Source organism: Lutjanus erythropterus, unplaced genomic scaffold (assembly GCF_056507025.1).
Source record: "Lutjanus erythropterus isolate fLutEry1 unplaced genomic scaffold, fLutEry1.hap2 Scaffold_172, whole genome shotgun sequence".
NCBI classification, from domain to species: Eukaryota; Metazoa; Chordata; class Actinopteri; order Lutjaniformes; family Lutjanidae; genus Lutjanus; species Lutjanus erythropterus.
Window position 1 is genome coordinate 33,811 of NW_028146649.1, and position 7,388 is coordinate 41,198.

The 7,388-nt window shown below is 37.6% G+C and overlaps 1 long non-coding RNA gene across 1 annotated transcript; it reads left to right on the forward strand.

Moving 5' to 3' along the window:
* The first annotated feature begins 4,564 nt into the window (after window positions 1–4,564).
* LOC146304084 (uncharacterized) lies at window positions 4,565–6,977 on the forward strand. Its single transcript, XR_014769616.1, has 2 exons — window positions 4,565–4,822; window positions 5,929–6,977. It is a non-coding gene; the product is annotated as an uncharacterized LOC146304084 (long non-coding RNA).
* The last annotated feature ends 411 nt before the right edge of the window (window positions 6,978–7,388 follow it).

The window sequence follows — 7,388 nt, forward strand, 5'->3', positions numbered from 1 at the left end:
AGCCATGAATTCAAGCACCTCCGATTTTTCATGCACTTAACTTTTTGCTCCAAAATTCAACTTCTCTGGACTAATTTCATCTTTTGTGACTCTCTTTTAGAAAATAATTATGATATTTTATTTTACTATTGCTTTAGAGGTTTTGCGGAGGCTGTAAACTGACTCTCCATGTGCTGCTGAATTGTTTGACGGTTCACTTGATAGGCCGTGCAGTGACTCTTTTTGTCCAGTATAATACCATATACATTATTGGTTAATGCCATCTCTCTCTTCCACTGATCTATGAATAATAATAACATACATAATAATTAACATACATAACTTACAACATCTTGAATTTTGTTTTATTATTTTCATTTGCAGAGGTATACATGTAAATGAGTGTTGATCTGTGTTTGTGCACTTGTTCTTAACAGGAAACAAACATGTTCCAGAGATGGAGAGACAAAACTCACAGGAACACACCACTACTATCTGCTCTATAAAGCTTAAACTGTGCCAGGTAAATAAGAACAGCCTCCTCCCATGCATGATATGTGTCTCTTTTTTATTGTGTATTAGTGGTATATAAGCATGTAATGTACACTGTCTGTATTGTGATTTTTTTTATATGCATCAATGGTGTAACATTTTTCTCTTCCTCTCACAAGGCTCTGACAAGATGTGAAGTTGGACACACGTCAATGAAGCAACAAGCAACATCAGCAGTCATCTTGAGCTGGAGTCAAACATGCTGTAAGTCAACTTTACAGTTCATAGATTGTGCATACCATTAGTATGAGCAATAGTTATAATGTGAAAACATTTAAAGGTTCAGTCACTGCTCCTTCTGTTTTGCTCTGACACTCAAGTGTTAAACAGAGATTTCTGTGATGCACATGTGCAAAACCACAGACTGTTATGGTATATGCCAACTGTCATATCCTTTTTTTATGGTTGTGTGCTTGTGTCCTTCATGAACAACAAACAGAAATCAAGGAGGGCTCCAGCAACATTTGACCATGCTTTGCACAGCTAAGCCACACTGAGAGGCTACGACGAATACACCTGACAACTGCCTGACCTGTACCTCGTATGTGACTGTGTTTTTCTGTCAGTCATGAACACTATAGTGTTACACCATGACTCTGAAAACTGCTGATTTCCAGACATGGCGCTAAAGTTTCCTCTCCTCTCCTCTCCTCTCCTCTCCTCTCCTCTCCTCTCCTCTCCTCTCCTCTCCTCTCCTCTCCTCTCAGGGACAGGAAAAGGCAGTGCAGCTATGTGCATTTTACTCAACATTGATTGCTAATCTTCAGATGGACCCAGACCATCTGTACGTATCCTATATAGCAGGGCTCCCTTAACAGGCGGACCGCGGTCCGAGTCCGGACCCGCACGCCGTCCTATACGGACCCGGACCTATAACCAATAAATTCTTAATAGATTTTAAATTTTGACAGGACGCTTCTATTTTAACTGGCGCAACTATTCTAGTCTTTCCAGCGCTGGTTTAGGTGATCAGGAAACGCACAGACCAATTGCAGAGAAGCTGCGTGTGGAGGAGACTGTTGTTGATGACGGAGTTTATTACAACAGTCAAAACTAACGTGATGGTTAATGACATCGACACCAACCAGATGCACTTAAATTAATCCTCACTTTCTACTTTGAATAGATTTTTATATTCAGTGAGCAGGCTTCAAAACTTCTACGTCTGCACTCACACTTTTACTTAAAGTGTGTTGTGAGTGTGTAAACAGGGAAAAGGTTCAAATTTTCAGATCTTTTTTTTTAAACAACTGTATAAGGAGGCCTATATGTAAAACAGGAGAGTCTGTGTTTCTCTGTGAGAAACTTTCAGATCTTCTCACAGCGGAGTGAACAGGTGAGGGAGGGGAGGAGGGCACATTGATCACTAATCAATCACTGATACCGTCGTCATCTCGGACTGATTAAAAAATAAAAATGACAAAATTGGCGACAAACCAAACCTGGGTGTCCACACAAATAAGGTCTTTGTGTGAAACACTGCAGAGTGTAACATCGTGCTGTTTACAGACAGTCTGCTGTCATTAGTTTGTCAGAGAGACAAAGAGGGTCGTGTCTAGAAGGGAACCCTAGACCTGCGAAAGATTGCGCGAGTTTGATTATCTTAGTAGAAATAACGAACACAAATCTCGCGAGAGTTGTGCAAATAAAGAGTTAGAGGTTCTAGCCATGCCCGAAAAAGGTGCGCAGCTCCAAAAATAGAAAATCATATCGTGGTGTTGATGTTTTTAATGTGGCGGGCTGCCATAAATAAAACACTATTCACTGAAACACTGATCACTGACCTGCTGTGATGGAAAAAAATACTCAGATTCTTTACTTAGGTATTTTTACATTGTGGTATTAGTGTTTTTACTTAATTACAATTTCAAAATTTTGCATGTTATTGTTTCCTTTTTTGAAAAATCAACATTTTTATTGCTGTTGTTGTAACTTTAATGGTATTCTTATTGGTATTTTTTGATGACTAAATACAGACCTGCAAAAGTCATAAGAGAAAAGGAAAAGGTGGCATGTTGGTAAACCAGTCCCCTGTCCCCTGGAGGTCTGGGAGGATCCTGCTCCAGAAGAAAAATGTTGTGATTTTAACAAGTGAACAAAACATCCTGGTGACTGTTTCAGTTAAAAGAGTTAGTTCCATCTTCTGTTTGTGGTTTCTGCAGACATTACTACCTTAACTTTTACCTTTGTACTTGGAAAAATAAGTAGAAAGTAAAAAGTAAAAACAGTAAAAGCAAATCTACAGTAAAAGTAAAGTTACTTTACTGAGTATTTTTATTTTAGTAATTTATAGTTGCTTGTAGACCTGTCTTATCTTCTCTTTTGTATTGTTCTTAAATAAAGTGAAAGTAATGTAATAGAAAAAAATGCAGAACACGCAATATTTTTTATCTGATTACTCAATTAATTGCCAGAATAGATAGATAGATAGATATAATAGATTATGCTTTAATTTTACTGGTCTGGCCCACTTGAGATCAAATTGGTCTGTATGTGGCCCCTGAACTAAAATGAGTTTGACGCCCTGCTGATGTAGACGCTGATACAACTACTACACTACTTCAGTATATATCACTCTCATAACACAAGTTAGACATTATGATGTTCCGGACCTTTGCTTTAGGAAATTTTCTCTGACTGGACCTCTTTGAATTTTAGTTGAATACCCCTGCTATACAGGCTTGGTTTTGAATAGAGTTAATACTTGTTCACTGTTAAATGTGTACTTGTTTTCCAAATCTATTTGTGATGATGTGCTTCATGTTTTTTTTCTGTTTGCCCCATTATAACATTTATAATGAGATTTTTCTTGTCTACAGCCAACGCTGCGTTGAGAGAGTCTGAGAGTCCTGAACGGCCAGCCGAGATACGTCTTGTTTATCATCAAAGGAACCACTGACAATACTTCTGGTAATAGTAGTTTGAATGGTAGTAGTAGTTCTGTTAGAGCAGTGAAACTGAGTATTTTTATGTGTGGGGGAACCTATAAATTTAGAAATGAGTTGATAAGAAATTCAGAGTAGAGACTCTGTTTAAGCATTTAAAAATCTAGATCAATTAGGACATGCTGGCTATGACTTTTCTCATTCATAACAGTCATTGTTTTTTAAATTCTTAAGCAACAAACAGTCAAATGTTGCACATAATTCAAACATTATTATATCATGAAGGTAACTATTGAGTGTTCATTATTGCACTAAATTAATGTTATACTGCTTTATAAAAAACATTAGTGTGTGTGTTTCTGTTGTTTCAGAATGGCTGGACCAAATAAGCAGTTTGTAGCAGAAGCAGAATTCAAACATTGTGATATTATAAAGGCAGCTATTCAGCGTGGGGTCAGCTTTCTAACAAACATTCAAATATTCTACATAATTCAAATATTATATTTACATGGCAGGTATTCAGTGTTGCGTCAGGTTTTTAAGTAATATTCAAATACTCTACATAATTCAAAAATTATATTTTCGAGGCAGCTATCAGTGTGGCATCAGCTTTTTAACAAAAATCCAAATGTTCTACCTAATTCAAATGTTACCTTAAAAAGGCAGCTATTCAGTGTGGTGTCAGTCATTCTACAAACATTCAGAAATTCCATAGAATTCAAACTTTATTATATTTTAAAGGTAGCTATTCAGTGTGGTGTCAGCCTTTCTAACTAATATTCAAATATTCTACATAATTCACGTATTATTACATTATCATGGCAGCTATTCAGTGTGGCTTTAGCTTTTTAACTAATATTCAAGTATTATACATAATTCAAACCTTCTTATATCATTCACGCAGCTATTCAGTGTGGCTTCAGGTATATTGTTGCAGCAAGCCAATGCAGCATTGCAGCTTGGCTTCAGCTTGTTGCAATCACAGTCGTAATTTCTTTAGAAATTGCTTTTCTAGTATCTCTAGTATCCTATTTTACTCGACCCTAAATTCCTTCAGGGTTCCATCCTCTTTTGTAAGAATGAGCAGTTTTTGAAGCAGTGTGACCTTCTGACCTTTCCTGAGAGCCCATGCAGTACATGTTGGTAGTTAAGGTTTTTTTTTGCTTTCATTACTTGAGGTGTATTTCACCGTCAATATTGTTATTATTTTTATTATTGTTAATAGTGATTTTGAGGACAGTTTTGCTTTAATTTTTGGTCTGAATGCCTTCCTTTCAATATTATTTGGGTTTATTACATTGACACCAGGCCTTTTCTCTGTATTTCAGAATGGTCTGGTGTAAGTGAAGACCTGAGCCGGTGCAAGCTGCATCCCCCAGCAAGGTGAAAGGACTGCCACAAAGGAGGTGAAACGGCACAATAGCCGAAGTTATAAAGACATTTTTTCTTTATTCTGTGAGCCATATGGCTTCAAAATTCAAATTCTCTGGACTAATTTCATCTTTTGTGAATCTCTTTTAGAAAATAATTATGATGTTTTATTTTACTATTGCTTTAGAGGCCTTGTAGAGGCTGTAAACTGACTCTCCATGTGCTGCTGAATTGTTTGGCGGTTCACTTGATAGGCCTTGCAGTGACTCTTTTTGTCCAGGAGATGGAGCCAAGCTATCAGTAATCAGTTATTTGACTTTTGCTCTTTCTCATCAAACAGCTACCCTGACACAGTAGGACATGCTTTTCTATCCCCTTTTCCTTCTTTTTTCCCTTCTTTTATAAATTTTATTTAATACTGAAGGTTTTTTTAATTAGGAATTAGTCTCCATTAGTTAATTTTTTTTACACATTTATTCTAATTTTTTTTAGTAATAATTTATTTTTCTTTGCATTTATATTTTAGGGATTTATTTGTTTTTTTGTGTGTGCGATTTTGGATCGTTGTCCCGACCTCTTCTCAATTTGATATCTTCTAGATATTATCACCTCACCTGAGATATAGGTGTGCTGAATAATTAATTGGTGCATACAGCACTGGATAGGAAGAGGTCAGGTGACGATCCGTGGCTGCTCAACCATTTACCTTTTATTTTTAATGGAGCCTCAGGAAAGGGCCATCCAATTAGAGATTTAATCTCACCGCAGGTCACAAATGTGGTGTATGCTATAGTGGGAAAATTATATGCTGAACTGGTCACTGTTGTTCCTCATAGTTACTTCTCATGTATTGTCAGGCACTAACTGGTTACTTGTCCTTGAACACACAGCTGTTGTCCCTTTGGAACAACAACGTCTGATAACACAATCACATCCTGACTCTCCCACTAAGCACTTCAGGTCCATCCTGACCCAACCTCCTTCATCTCCTCACCCTATAAGACAGATTTACATAATTGACTCATTATCAGTTCCTTTCACACTTTCCGTGTGACTGTGTACTGATCCTTTGCAAAGCTCTATTGAAACACCGCATCAAACACCAGACAATCTTGGTCATGGTGTCTGTCTTCATTTTCAGATTTTCCACCACAATTTGGTGTCAGAAGTGGGATTGCTTGTCTGAGGGTTTTTGGACTCGGGGTCGAGGGCGGTAGTGCACACCCTGAGGAGATATTCCCTTCAGCCTCAACCTCCCCACAAAGATGAGTGAGAAGGAGGGCCTGAGACCAAGACCAGACTCACTCAGCGCTGCGATTCAACAATTCTCATTGGTGAGAATCTGAAAACTTATTTAATTTACTTTTAGAAAAGTAGAAGAGGGGGGAAAATCAGGAGACTGAATGTAATTTTCTGAGCACAGAAAGTTTCAGTATAAGACAGTTGAACAAACTGAGGAATTGCATGAGAAAGAAAAAAAAAGATACCGAACATAAGAAGGGCAAGAGTAAATTCACAGCAGATTGGAGAGCATATAGTTTATGGAAGGAAAAGCACAAAGGAGGAACAGAAAAATACTGGTCTGAAGTTCAGAAAATCTTCAAATACATTTATCTCCCTATCACCAGTGAGATCCAACATGGGGGAAATGTACTCAAAGTCCTGAATTTCCCTGTGATGGAGACAGCAGGGGCTGGCTCACCTCCCATCACCATCAAATGGAGGTGTAAAGTTTGCCACTGAACTGACTGTGTTTTGACATTTCACAAATGGTGAAACAACGTGCATAACATGGGACAAAAGGACATGCTGTGCATGCTGAAATCTCAAAGCGGGAGAGAAAAAAACAGAGAGAAAGATCTAAATATGGCAGCATTGACTATGTTCCAAGGACATTCTGTGGAGGTCTACGTACAGCTGATCCAGATGTTTGTTTCCATTGTGGCAAAAAGGGACATTGAGCCAAACACTACCCTGAGCCAAACACTAGACTGATGCAACTCAAAAGATGATTGACTCGCGGCGGAATCATGGGACTCAATATCTGACCATAATGTTCAATATAACCCTGTTTTGAAGGTTTATCGACAAAAATTACCTTTGTTGTCTACATACTCAGATGTGTTCAACTGGTACCAGACACACAACACACATTTGCCTATTTACATAAAGCATGTGACATCACAAACACCCCAGCCTTTCAGAAGATCCCTAAAACTGATATTGGTCTAATCAGAGGCATGCAACCAATTGTGATCACACCAAAATCTAATTAAAGGCCCTGTCAACCATAATATCCACTCAACAAAAAAAATAAAAATAAAAATAAAAAATAGAGAGAGGCCATCGACGGTATAACACTTGATTGAGAGGCCATCGATGGTATAACACTTGATTAAGGGCAGTTGTAATCATTCCCTGTGAAAATTCTCCTGTGTGCACACCAATTTTCTCAGTTAAAACAAAACAAAAATCAGCCAAAAATTCAAAAGAAAGTTTGAGCTAATTAAATCTGTCACCAGGAAGTGCACGATTACAATATATTGATGATTAAATGATTCGTGCTTTAACTCAAGTTCAGTGTGAAAAAGACACAGTTGA